The 15,567-nt window shown below is 43.2% G+C and overlaps 1 protein-coding gene across 1 annotated transcript in view; it reads right to left on the minus strand.

Annotated features, from left to right (window-relative positions):
* LOC128684080 (acetylcholine receptor subunit alpha-like) overlaps nucleotides 1–15,567 on the minus strand; it is a 1,252,714-nt gene that overhangs the window by 344,384 nt on the left and 892,763 nt on the right. The gene's annotated exons all lie outside the window — the stretch shown is intronic.

Here is a 15,567-nt window from a genome sequence, read left to right on the forward strand (position 1 = left end):
TTGTGTTACTTTACTAGCAGCACCACCAGCTTGTGTTACTTTACTACCAGCACCACCAGCTTGTGTTACTTTACTAGCAGCACCACCAGCTTGTGCTACTTTACTAGCAGCACCACCAGCTTGTGCTACTTTACTAGCAGCACCACCAGCTTGTGTTACTTAACCAGCAGCACCACCAGCTTGTGTTACTTTACTAACAGCACCACCAGCTTGTGTTACTTTACTAGCAGCACCACCAGCTTGTGTTACTTTACTAGCAGCACCACCAGCTTGTGCTCCTTTACTAACAGCATCCCCAGCTTGTGTTACTTTACTAGCAGCACCACCAGCTTGTGTTACTTTACTAGCAGCACCACCAGCTTGTGTTACTTTACTAGCAGCACCACCAGCTTGTGTTACTTTACTAGCAGCACCACCAGCTTGTGTTACTTTGCTAGCAGCACCACCAGCTTGTGTTACTTTACTAGCAGCACCACCAGCTTGTGTTCCTTTACTAACAGTGCCACCAGCTTGTGTTACTTTACTAGCAACACCACCAGCTTGTGTTACTTTACTAACAACACAACCAACTTGCGTTATTATACTAGTAGCACCATCAACTTACGTTATTATACTAGTAGCACCACCAACTTGCTACTTTACTAGCAGCACCACCAACTAGTGTTACTAGCAGCACCACTAACTAGTGTTACTAGCAGCACCATCAACTAGTGTTACTAGCAGCATCACCAGATTGTGTTACTAGCAGCACCACCAACTAGCGTTACTAGCAGCACCACCGCTTGTGTTACTAGCAGCACCACCAACTAGTGTTACTAGCAGCACCACCAACTAGCGTTACTAGCAGCACCACCGCTTGTGTTACTAGCAGCACCACCAACTAGTGTTACTAGCAGCACCACCAACTAGCGTTACTAGCAGCACCACCGCTTGTGTTACTAGCAGCACCACCAACTAGTGCTACTAGCAGCACCACCAGATTGTGTTACTAGCAGCACTACCAGCTTGTCTTTCTAGCAATACCACCAACTTGTGTTACTAGCAACACTACCAGCTTGCGTTACTAGCAGCACCACCAGTTTGTGTTAATAGCAGCACCACCAGCTTGTCTTACTAGTAGCACCACAAGCTTGTGTTACTAGCAACACCAGGAACTTATGTTACAAGCAACAACACCAAGAGGTGTTACAAGTAGCACCACCAACTTGTGGTACTAGCAACACCAACAATTTGTGTTACTATCAACACCACCAGCTTTTGTTACTTGCAGCCCCAAAAACTTGTGTTACTGGCAGCGCCACCAACTTGTGTTACTAACAGCACCACCAACCAGTGTTACTAGCAGCACCACCAACCAGTGTTACTAGCAGCACCACCAACCGGTGTTACTAGCAGCACCACCAACCAGTGTTACTAGCAGCACCACCAACCGGTGTTACTAGCAGCACCACCAACCGGTGTTACTAGTAGCACCACCAACCGGTGTTACTAGTAGCACCACCAACCGGTGTTACTAGTAGCACCACCAACCGGTGTTACTAGCAGCACCACCAACCGGTGTTACTAGCAGCACCACCAACCAGTGTTACTAGCACCACCACCAACCGGTGTTACTAGTAGCACCACCAACCGGTGTTACTAGTAGCACCACCAACCGGTGTTACTAGCAGCACCACCAACCGGTGTTACTAGCACCACCACCAACCGGTGTTACTAGCAGCACCACCAACCGGTGTTACTAGCAGCACCACCAACCAGTGTTACTAGCAGCACCACCAACCGGTGTTACTAGCAGCACCACCAACCGGTGTTACTAGCACCACCACCAACCGGTGTTACTAGCAGCACCACCAACCGGTGTTACTAGCACCACCACCAACCGGTGTTACTAGCAGCACCACCAACCGGTGTTACTAGCAGCACCACCAACCGGTGTTACTAGCAGCACCACCAACCGGTGTTACTAGCAGCACCACCAACCAGTGTTACTAGCAGCACCACCAACCGGTGTTACTAGCTGCACCACCAACCGGTGTTACTAGCAGCACCACCAACCGGTGTTACTAGCAGCACCACCAACCAGTGTTACTAGCAGCACCACCAACCAGTGTTACTAGCAGCACCACCAACCGGTGTTACTAGCAGCACCACCAACCAGTGTTACTAGCAGCACCACCAACCGGTGTTACTAGCAGCACCACCAACCAGTGTTACTAGCAGCACCACCAACCAGTGTTACTAGCAGCACCACCAACCGGTGTTACTAGCACCACCACCAACCGGTGTTACTAGCAGCACCACCAACCAGTGTTACTAGCAGCACCACCAACCGGTGTTACTAGCACCACCACCAACCGGTGTTACTAGCAGCACCACCAACCAGTGTTACTAGCAGCACCACCAACCAGTGTTACTAGTAGCACCACCAACCAGTGTTACTAGCAGCACCACCAATCAGTGTTACTAGCAGCACCACCAACCGGTGTTACTAGCAGCACCACCAACCGGTGTTACTAGCAGCACCACCAACCAGTGTTACTAGCAGCACCACCAACCAGTGTTACTAGCAGCACCACCAACCGGTGTTACTAGCACCACCACCAACCGGTGTTACTAGCAGCACCACCAACCAGTGTTACTAGCAGCACCACCAACCAGTGTTACTAGCAGCACCACCAACCGGTGTTACTAGCACCACCACCAACCGGTGTTACTAGCAGCACCACCAACCAGTGTTACTAGCAGCACCACCAACCAGTGTTACTAGCAGCACCACCAACCGGTGTTACTAGCACCACCACCAACCGGTGTTACTAGCAGCACCAACAACCAGTGTTACTAGCAGCACCACCAACCAGTGTTACTAGCAGCACCACCAACCGGTGTTACTAGCAGCACCACCAACCAGTGTTACTAGCAGCACCACCAACCGGTGTTACTAGCAGCACCACCAACCAGTGTTACTAGCAGCACCACCAACCAGTGTTACTAGCAGCACCACCAACCGGTGTTACTAGCAGCACCACCAACCAGTGTTACTAGCAGCACCACCAACCGGTGTTACTAGCAGCACCACCAACCAGTGTTACTAGCAGCACCACCAACCGGTGTTACTAGCAGCACCACCAACCAGTGTTACTAGCAGCACCACCAACCAGTGTTACTAGCAGCACCACCAACCGGTGTTACTAGCAGCACCACCAACCGGTGTTACTAGCAGCACCACCAACCGGTGTTACTAGCAGCACCACCAACCAGTGTTACTAGCAGCACCACCAACCGGTGTTACTAGCAGCACCACCAACCAGTGTTACTAGCAGCACCACCAACCGGTGTTACTAGCAGCACCACCAACCAGTGTCACTAGCAGCACCACCAACCGGTGTTACTAGCAGCACCACCAACCGGTGTTAGTAGCAGCACCACCAACCAGTGTTACTAGCAGCACCACCAACCGGTGTTACTAGCAGCACCACCAACCAGTGTTACTAGCAGCACCACCAACCGGTGTTACTAGCAGCACCACCAACCAGTGTCACTAGCAGCACCACCAACCGGTGTTACTAGCAGCACCACGAACCGGTGTTACTAGCAGCACCACCAACCAGTGTTACTAGCAGCACCACCAACCAGTGTTACTAGCAGCACCACCAACCAGTGTTACTAGCACCACCACCAACCGGTGTTACTAGCAGCACCATCAACCAGTGTCACTAGCAGCACCACCAACCGGTGTTACTAGCAGCACCACCAACCGGTGTTACTAGCAGCACCACCAACCAGTGTTACTGGCAGCACCACCAACCAGTGTCACTAGCAGCACCACCAACCGGTGTTACTAGCAGCACCACCAACCGGTGTTACTAGCAGCACCACCAACCAGTGTTACTAGCAGCACCACCAACCGGTGTTACTAGCAGCACCACCAACCAGTGTTACTAGCAGCACCACCAACCAGTGTTACTAGCAGCACCACCAACCAGTGTTACTAGCAGCACCACCAACCAGTGTTACTAGCAGCACCACCAACCAGTGTTACTAGCACCACCACCAACCAGTGTTACTAGCACCACCACCAACCAGTGTTACTAGCACCACCACCAACCAGTGTTACTAGCAGCACCACCAACCAGTGTTACTAGCAGCACCACCAACCAGTGTTACTAGCAGCACCACCAACCAGTGTTACTAGCAGCACCACCAACCAGTGTTACTAGCACCACCACCAACCAGTGTTACTAGCACCACCACCAACCAGTGTTACTAGCAGCACCACCAACCAGTGTTACTAGCAGCACCACCAACCAGTGTTACTAGCAGCACCACCAACCAGTGTTACTAGCACCACCACCAACCAGTGTTACTAGCAGCACCACCAACCAGTGTTACTAGCAGCACCACCAACCAGTGTTACTAGCACCACCACCAACCAGTGTTACTAGCACCACCACCAACCAGTGTTACTAGCACCACCACCAACCAGTGTTACTAGCACCACCACCAACCAGTGTTACTAGCAGCACCACCAACCAGTGTTACTAGCAGCACCACCAACCAGTGTTACTAGCAGCACCACCAACCAGTGTTACTAGCAGCACCACCAACCAGTGTTACTAGCAGCACCACCAACCAGTGTTACTAGCAGCACCACCAACCAGTGTTACTAGCACCACCACCAACCAGTGTTACTAGCACCACCACCAACCAGTGTTACTAGCAGCACCACCAACCAGTGTTACTAGCACCACCACCAACCAGTGTTACTAGCAGCACCACCAACCAGTGTTACTAGCAGCACCACCAACCAGTGTTACTAGCAGCACCACCAACCAGTGTTACTAGCAGCACCACCAACCAGTGTTACTAGCACCACCACCAACCAGTGTTACTAGCAGCACCACCAACCAGTGTTACTAGCAGCACCACCAACCAGTGTTACTAGCAGCACCACCAACCAGTGTTACTAGCAGCACCACCAACCAGTGTTACTAGCAGCACCACCAACCAGTGTTACTAGCACCACCACCAACCAGTGTTACTAGCACCACCACCAACCAGTGTTACTAGCAGCACCACCAACCAGTGTTACTAGCACCACCACCAACCAGTGTTACTAGCAGCACCACCAACCAGTGTTACTAGCACCACCACCAACCAGTGTTACTAGCAGCACCACCAACCAGTGTTACTAGCAGCACCACCAACCAGTGTTACTAGCAGCACCACCAACCAGTGTTACTAGCAGCACCACCAACCAGTGTTACTAGCAGCACCACCAACCAGTGTTACTAGCAGCACCACCAACCAGTGTTACTAGCACCACCACCAACCAGTGTTACTAGCAGCACCACCAACCAGTGTTACTAGCAGCACCACCAACCAGTGTTACTAGCAGCACCACCAACCAGTGTTACTAGCAGCACCACCAACCAGTGTTACTAGCAGCACCACCAACCAGTGTTACTAGCACCACCACCAACAAGTGTTACTAGCACCACCACCAACCAGTGTTACTAGCAGCACCACCAACCAGTGTTACTAGCACCACCACCAACCAGTGTTACTAGCAGCACCACCAACCAGTGTTACTAGCACCACCACCAACCAGTGTTACTAGCAGCACCACCAACCAGTGTTACTAGCAGCACCACCAACCAGTGTTACTAGCAGCACCACCAACCAGTGTCACTAGCAGCACCACCAACCGGTGTTACTAGCAGCACCACCAACCAGTGTCACTAGCAGCACCACCAACCGGTGTTACTAGCAGCACCACCAACCAGTGTCACTAGCAGCACCACCAACCGGTGTTACTAGCAGCACCACCAACCAGTGTCACTAGCAGCACCACCAACCAGTGTCACTAGCAGCACCACCAACCGGTGTTACTAGCAGCACCACCAACCAGTGTCACTAGCAGCACCACCAACCGGTGTTACTAGCAGCACCACCAACCAGTGTCACTAGCAGCACCACCAACCGGTGTTACTAGCAGCACCACCAACCAGTGTCACTAGCAGCACCACCAACCAGTGTCACTAGCAGCACCACCAACCGGTGTTACTAGCAGCACCACCAACCGGTGTTACTAGCACCACCACCAACTAGCGCAGTGTTCACCAGATTATCATTTCTTCCTTCACATAGTCGCAAGAAATTAACATATTATTACCTATTAATTAATTCGCCCTAAATTAAGCTGCTCAAAATGGCTGTTGTTTTAAATCATTTAAATCATTTAAAAAAAACTTATTTGCATACACGTTATAACATTTAAGAGCTCAGTTTGATAGGAAGATTTTAATGGTAATATTTGGTGAGAGGAGAGTGGAGTGAAGGTGAAGACGAGTTGTCAGAATAACCTTAGAATTGCTTACACAAACTATTATGATATATGAGGCGTTTGTCTCGTCTGCAAGTGTCAAGGCAAGAACAATGAATTTTAAGAATGCATTGTCCCTCCATCAAGGTCTTGGTAAAGGTCGGAAGGCATTTTCTTTACACAAATCAATTGTTGTTATCCTGCCTTAGCTCATCCCTGTTTAAGGTACTACCACCCCCCAGGATGCTACCCACAACCGTCGACTATCACCCAGGTACCTGCTTAACTGCTTGATGAACAGGGACAGCAGGTGTAAGTCGCCACCCATGCCGGGGATTGAACCACGGACACTTAGTATGTGGGCTGAATGCGCTGCCAACCGAACATTGTAGCTCTGTAATTACTGTGTAATGGGCACCAAGTCTGATAGAAACCGTATTTTATTGACATATAATATTTTGAGAATCCGCAACGCTAAATTATCGTTCATACAGAGCGATAATAACTGGAGGTATCGTTCATGTGCGAAAATTATCGAATGGCGACACTGCTGCCCACCCTTCCTTCCTGGGTATATATATATGTCGTGCCGAATAGGCAGAATTTGCGATCTTGGCTTAAATAGCAACGCTCATCTTGCCATATAGGACAAGTGAAAATTTGTGTATGCAATAATTTCGCCAAAATCATTCTGAACCTAACGAAAAAAATATATTTCACTGTGTTTGTTTAGTATTAAATTATTGTAAACAAATCTAAAATATATTTAGTTGGGTTAGGCTAAAATAAATTGTTCTTGTTATAATAAGGTTAGGTAAGTTTTCTAAGATTCTTTTGGAGCAAAATTAAAAATTTTTACATTAACATTAAAGAAAAAAAATATATCTTTAAACGTATAAGAGAAAATTTTAGAAAGGACTTAATTTTAAATGAGTTCTTGCTAATTGACCAGTTTTACATATTCGGCACGATATCGATATATATATATATATATATATATATATATATATATATATATATATATATATATATATATATATATATATATATATATATATATATATATATATATATATATATATATATATATATATATATGTCGTGCCGAATATGTAAAACTGGTCAATTAGGAAGAACTCATTTAAAATTAAGTCCTTTCTGAAATTTTCTCTTATACGTTTAAAGATATATTTTTTTCATTAATGTTAATGTAAAAAAAAATTGATTTTGCACCAAAAGAATCTTAGAAAACTTACCTAACCTTATTATAACAAGAGCAATTTATTTTAGCCTAACACAACTAAATATATTTTAAATACGTTTACAATAATTTAGTACTAAACAAACACAATCAAATATACTTTTTTCATTTGGTTCAAAATGATTTTGGAGAAATTATTGCATACACAAATTTTCACTTGTCCTATATGGCAATATGAGCGTTGCTATTTAAGCCAAGATCGCAAGTTCTGCTTATTCGGCACGACATATATATATATATGCAAAATAACCACTCTGAAAGAATACAGAAATTCCAAGCGCTTTCGTGACTACTCACATTATCAAGGAACTATGAAAGTAAAGCATCCAAGGAAGCTATATAAGGGGTCCGGCCGGCACCTCACTATCAGATCCCACAACGGTTAAACACCTGACGCGCGCCGACCCAACTTGGATAGGTCCTTTGCACAACTCACCCCACAAACTATTCTACCCAAGAAAATTTAAAAATTATTTGTCCAGTGTATTATTAAATTCTTCCCAAATTCTATTAATTATAAATGGATCTAATTTATATAAACCAAAGGAAATATTCTATAAGATTCCTTGTAAAATTTGCGATAAAGTTTATTACGGTCAAACTGGTAAAAATCTGGAACTAAGATTAAAACAACATAAATATAGCATTAGAACTGGACAAGATTCCAATGCTCTATTTATTCATGTAAGAGATTTTAACCGTCCAATTGATTTTCAAAAAGTTGAGAAAGTAGTATCAAGCAAGTCCATGGTCGACAGGAATATAATTGAATCTTGTTTCATAAAAAGCAGTTTTGACAATAATATGAATATTTCCTTTGGTTTATATAAATTAGATCCATTTATAATTAATAGAATTTGGGAAGAATTTAATAATACACTGGACAAATAATTTTTAAATTTTCTTGGGTAGAATAGTTTGTGGGGTGAGTTGTGCAAAGGACCTATCCAAGTTGGGTCGGCGCGCGTCAGGTGTTTAACCGTTGTGGGATCTGATAGTGAGGTGCTGGCCAGACCCCTTATATAGCTTCCTTGGATGCTTTACTTTCATAGTTCCTTGATAATGTGAGTAGTCACGAAAGCGCTTGGAATTTCTCTATTCTTTCAGAGTGGTTGTTTTGCATATTCTGAAATCACCTGTTTACTGTGATCTTATTGCATATATATATATATATATATATATATATATATATATATATATATATATATATATATATATATATATATATATATATATATATATATATATATATATATACACAATAATATCACAGTAAATAGGTGATATCATAATATGCAGAACAATTACTGTGAAAAATAATGAAATTCCAAGAGCTTTCGTGATTTCTCACATTGTCAAAGAACTGTAAAAAAAAAAAAAAAAAAGAACAAGAGAAAATCACATAAAGAGGAGACTACACCTCGCGGTGAACTTACAACACCTGACTCTCATGATGATGCAAGAAGATACCTGGAGTTACCTGGAGAGAGTTTCGGGGGTCAACGCCCCCGCGGCCCGGTCTGTGACCAGGCCTCCTGGTGGATCAGCGCCTGATCAACCAGGCTGTTGCTGCTGGCTGCACGCAAACCAACGTACGAGCCACAGCCCGGCTGATCAGGAACTGACTTTAGGTGCTTGTCCAGTGCCAGCTTGAAGACTGCCAGGGGTCTGTTGGTAATCCCCCTTATGTGTGCTGGGAGGCAGTTGAACAGTCTCGGGCCCCTGACACTTATTGTATGGTCTCTTAACGTGCTAGTGACACCCCTGCTTTTCATTGGGGGGATGGTGCATCGTCTGCCAAGTCTTTTGCTTTCGTAGTGAGTGATTTTCGTGTGCAAGTTCGGTACTAGTCCCTCTAGGATTTTCCAGGTGTATATAATCATGTATCTCTCCCTCCTGCGTTCCAGGGAATACAGGTTTAGAAACCTCAAGCGCTCCCAGTAATTGAGGTGTTTTATCTCCGTTATGCGCGCCGTGAAAGTTCTCTGTACATTTTCTAGGTCGGCAATTTCACCTGCCTTGAAAGGTGCTGTTAGAGTGCAGCAATATTCCAGCCTAGATAGAACAAGTGACCTGAAGAGTGTCATCATGGGCTTGGCCTCCCTAGTTTTGAAGGTTCTCATTATCCATCCTGTCATTTTTCTAGCAGATGCGATTGATACAATGTTATGGTCCTTGAAGGTGAGATCCTCCGACATAATCACTCCCAGGTCTTTGACGTTGGTGTTTCGCTCTATTTTGTGGCCAGAATTTGTTTTGTACTCTGATGAAGATTTAATTTCCTCATGTTTACCATATCTGAGTAATTGAAATTTCTCATCGTTGAACTTCATATTGTTTTCTGCAGCCCACTGAAAGATTTGGTTGATGTCCGCCTGGAGCCTTGCAGTGTCTGCAATGGAAGACACTGTCATGCAGATTCGGGTGTCATCTGCAAAGGAAGACACGGTGCTGTGGCTGACATCCTTGTCTATGTCGGATATGAGGATGAGGAACAAGATGGGAGCTAGTACTGTGCCTTGTGGAACAGAGCTTTTCACCGTAGCTGCCTCGGACTTTACTCTGTTGACGACTACTCTCTGTGTTCTGTTAGTGAGGAAATTATAGATCCATCGACCGACTTTTCCTGTTATTCCTTTAGCGCGCATTTTGTGCGCTATTACGCCATGGTCACACTTGTCGAAGGCTTTTGCAAAGTCTGTATATATTACATCTGCATTCTTTTTGTCTTCTAGTGCATTTAGGACCTTGTCGTAGTGATCCAGTAGTTGAGACAGACAGGAGCGACCTGTTCTAAACCCATGTTGCCCTGGGTTGTGTAACTGATGGGTTTCTAGATGGGTGGTGATCTTGCTTCTTAGGACCCTTTCTAAGATTTTTATGACATGGGATGTTAGTGCTATTGGTCTGTAGTTCTTTGCTGTTGCTTTACTGCCCCCTTTGTGGAGTGGGGCTATGTCTGTTGTTTTTAGTAACTGAGGGACGACCCCCGTGTCCATGCTCCCTCTCCATAGGATGGAAAAGGCTCGTGATAGGGGCTTCTTGCAGTTCTTGATGAACACAGAGTTCCATGAGTCTGGCCCTGGGGCAGAGTGCATGGGCATGTCATTTATCGCCTGTTCGAAGTCATTTGGCGTCAGGATAACATCGGATAGGCTTGTGTTAATCAAATTTTGTGGCTCTCTCATAAAAAATTCATTTTGATCTTCGACTCTCAGTCTGGTTAGCGGCTTGCTAAAAACTGAGTCATATTGGGACTTGAGTAGCTCACTCATTTCCTTGTTGTCATCTGTGTAGGACCCATCTTGTTTAAGTAGGGGCCCAATACTGGACGTTGTTCTCGATTTTGATTTGGCATAGGAGAAGAAATACTTTGGGTTTCTTTCGATTTCATTTATGGCTTTTAGTTCTTCCCGCGATTCATGACTCATAAAGGATTCTTTTAGCTTAAGTTCGATGCTTGCTATTTCTCTGACCAGTGTCTCCCTGCGCATTTCAGATATATTGACCTCTTTTAGCCGCTCTGTTATTCTTTTCCGTCGCCTGTAAAGGGAGCGCCTGTCTCTTTCTATTTTACATCTACTCCTCCTTTTTCTTAGAGGAATAAGCCTTGTGCATACATCGAGTGCCACCGAGTTAATCTGTTCTAGGCATAAGTTTGGGTCTGTGTTGCTTAGTATATCTTCCCAGCTTATATCGGTTAGGACTTGGTTTACTTGGTCCCACTTTATGTTTTTGTTATTGAAGTTGAATTTGGTGAATGCTCCCTCGTGACTAGTCTCATTTTGTCGGTCTGGGGCTCCACGCATACATGTCTGAACCTCAATTATGTTGTGATCTGAGTATATTGTTTTTGATATGGTGACATTTCTTATCAGATCATCATTGTTAGTGAAGATGAGGTCTAGTGTATTCTCCAGTCTAGTAGGCTCTATTATTTGCTGGTTTAAATTGAATTTTGTGCAGAGATTTAAAAGCTCGTGTGAGTGTGAGTTTTCATCAGAGCTGCCTCCTGGTGTTATTACTGCAACAATATTATTTGCTATATTCCTCCATTTTAGGTGCCTTAAGTTGAAATCCCCCAGGAGCAAGATGTTGGGTGCAGGAGCTGGAAGATTTTCCAGACAGTGGTCAATTTTTAACAGCTGTTCCTGGAATTGCTGGGATGTTGCATCCGGAGGCTTGTAGACTACCACAATGACTAGGTTTTGGTTCTCGACCTTTACTGCTAAAACTTCCACTACGTCATTTGAGGCATTAAGCAGTTCTGTGCAAACAAGTGACTCTGCAATGTACAGGCCAACCCCCCCCCTTTTGCCTGTTCACTCTGTCACATCTGTATAGGTTGTAACCTGGGATCCATATTTCGTTGTCCAAGTGATCCTTTATGTGGGTCTCAGTGAAAGCCGCGAACATTGCCTTTGCCTCTGCAAGCAGTCCACGGATGAAAGGTATTTTGTTGTTTGTTGCTGGCTTTAGACCCTGTATATTTGCAAAGAAGAATGTTATCGGACTGGTGGTATTGTTGGTACTGGGGGGGGATTTTTTTTCCGGCATTAGTATCTGTATCTGTTGGTTTGGAGTGGAGGCCATCGACTGTGGTTCCACTCCAGGAATGACTGGATTTGGTGTACGATTTCTGCCATTTCCTGCCAGTTTTTTTTCCTTCCTGGCACTAAAAAACCTCTCCCTCTTGAGTGGCTGTGGCTACCCAGGTTTTCCCATGGCCTGGATGTTTTGTATCTTTTTGTCCCCTTTAGATGGTATGCCTGGCAATTTAAGTTATAGCACAGTCTTTCCTGTACTGAAGAGGTACACATTTCAGGGTGAAAAAGCTTACAGGAAGGGAGTTTGCATTTTCCTGTTGTCATATGGGCATGACATTTTCTAGGGTGGTCATAGTTGCATGTCCCATCTGTTTTTCCAGATTTCCCATGCCAGCAGATACCAAGTGCATAGTATGTGCACAGGCTTGGTTTCCATTTGCCTTGGGTTTCTGTGACTGTATTCCCTGTTGGTGCATGTTTCCCTGTCTTACTCCTATCCTCCCTAGCACCAACAATGGAGCTCCCACCAGTTGTTTTTGGTAATTTATCCTCACTATTGCTATTGGAGTCCTCTTGTTTGCTATTTCCTGCGGTATTTCTAGTTTGCAATATTGGTTTTATCTTATCTTTGACTACACTTGTTTCCCTACTATGGCTCCTGTCCTCTATGAGGTCATTTATATGTATTCCTTCCTGCGTATAATTCCCGACTACCTGGACAAAATCTCCAGCTTCACCATTACTGTCTCCCAGGACAGTATCTCCAGCTTCACCATTTCTGTCTCCCAGGACAGCACCTCCAGCTTCACCATTACTGTCTCCCAGGACAGCACTATCAGCCCCACATTTACTGACTACCAGGACATCACCTCCAGCCTTACAGTTTGTGACTACATGGCCAGTATCAAGGGCAGTACCATTCAGCCCAGACTTTTTATGTTCCCATCTGTTGTAGAAAGCTTCCAGGTTTTCTATGAAAGCAGCTTTGATGTTATCCTCTTTTAATACCCTTGTGATTTTAGTCCACAGATTTTCCTCATTTGGGCATACCCAAAAACACTTCTCTGTTTTAATACTGCTTGTAGCTAGTTCTGGGATATCTGCACAAGGAGCGTGACACCAATTTCCACAAAAATGACAATTTATCCATGTGGAAGCCCGTTTGTTTGACTGACCACAGACTACACACAGCTTCATAATGATTTGAATGGTTGATTTACTGCAATTCTACTAGCAACCTCTTGAATATTATATTAATAACCTTAAATGAAGCTCTAGCTATTTGTATTTCTGTTTCTAACTCTATTTGTATATTGGACAGCTTACCGTCACGTTCCTGATTTTTAATGTTTGTGTTTATAAGGGCGCCTACAAACCCATCCGTTTACAGTCTGCTTTATTGTCCAACGAAACTGTTTGAAACCAGTCCCGGGTTCGGACCAGTCAAGGGTTCGGACCAGTCAAGGGTTCGGACCAGTCAAGGGTTCGGACCAGTCGATCTGCTCTGATCAGTGGGTCACTTATTTAAAACATACTGGTCGGTGATTTGAGCTAACACATGAAGGATCTACTGGAAATTATCTACCCGAGTAATATGTGATTTGACTGATACAAAAGTATAACTTGCGTGTTGAAGAGCCGGTGATATCTGGCAGCTCCTACAATGACGTACAGTCGACCTCTTTGTTTATCAATCGCTGTATCTGGCTTTTCTATTTTTGTTTTTTCCGTCTCCACCACAATAAATGCTATATTATCACTATAGTTGACTGGTGCAAATTTTGGAGGAAGGACGCTTTTTCTGTAGTAATAATTGCTTCTCGTTGTGTATATTGCGACCGCTGGTAACTACAGGTTATATGAAATTCACAGTAACGTCTCGTATTTCAAGAAAAAGAAACTAATGAAAGTCACTCCACTCCACTAAGTACCATTATAATACTGGTTGAAGATTTGTCAAATTCTGGCACTACTTGATATAACTTTCTCGGCCTTTTGAAAATCAACTGGATGATTAAAATGTCTCACATGAACAAACAGAGCATAAAAATCTTCTCCACTTCTAATGATATTATTGTTGTTGTAATCTTAGTTCAAAACTTTTCCCAGTTTGTCCGTAATAAACTTTATCACACTTTTTACAAGGAATTTTATAGACTCATCCGTCAGTATTCTGGGGGGAATTTTTTAAGAAATTTCTTTTTTTTTCGACGTTAAAATTGTAAATTAGAGAAGACATAGGAACCAAGTTTTCGTGGTGAGGGAGAACCAACATATTTTTTGTTGAATAAAACTGTCGCTTTTTGAATTGTAAAACATATTTCTAGCAGTTTTAAAACATTTGTCAATTATGTGTTTTGGGTATTTTATATCATTTGCTATTTCATAAATCTTCAGATTTCTTCATCTATGAACTCTGGGCTGCACATACGTAGTTCTCAAGGATATTGGTGAGAATATTAGTGAGAATATTAGTGAGAATATTGGTGAGAATATTGGTGAGAATACAGAAAGTTTAAGTATATTATAATATAAAGAATAATATTGTACATAAGAACAGTTATTTGTTGGTTTCTCTGTAAATTTTAATTTTAAAATCATGGTTCCCCTTAATAATTAAAAATAGAAAAAGGGAATGAGTTATTTCGTTGAAACTCAAAAGTAAAATATATAGAATTAGCTAGATTATTTAATTTAACAAGGATTTGGTTTATATCTTTATTCTTAGACATTAGACACAAAACATTAAAATTTCTGCACCACTTAGCATTATTAGAAAGGATTTTGTTAACAATTTTGTCTCAAAATATTCCACATACAAATTACTAAGGACAGGTGAGAGGATTTCCCATTGTCATACCAAACTTTTGAGTTTAAAACTCCCCATTAAACACAAACTTTGCATCAACAATACAGAGTTTGATAAGTTTAATGATAATAGGTACTGACAATGATAAATAGTAATTGAGAAGTCCTTCAGATAAGAAACTTAATAAATCTTCAACAGGAACTTTTATAATTGTGATCATCTAAGTCAGTCAAGGCGCTTAATTTAACATTAAAGTTAGAAATTTTTTCAACAATTGGGTTAGAAATATCTACTAGTCATTTAGATAATTTATAGGACACTGAAAATATGGAGCAAATAATTGGTCTAACTGGATTACCTGGTTTGTGTGTTTGTATTAATCCATACATATAACTTAAAGATTAGTGGCCAGGAATATTTTCAATAATTCGTCTTCATGAAGACTAATCCAGTTTTACTGTAAATTTATCGGTTAATAAGAACACACAGACCAGGTAATCCAGCCAGTCCTCTTACTACCTACATACCTTCAGTGTAAATATAAAAAATATATACAAATTTGTGTGATTTGGGGGGAAAAACCCATTTTTAACAATAATAATAATAATAATAATAATAATAAAAATAA

This window comes from Cherax quadricarinatus, chromosome 3 (assembly GCF_038502225.1).
Source record: "Cherax quadricarinatus isolate ZL_2023a chromosome 3, ASM3850222v1, whole genome shotgun sequence".
Lineage (NCBI taxonomy): Eukaryota > Metazoa > Arthropoda > Malacostraca > Decapoda > Parastacidae > Cherax > Cherax quadricarinatus.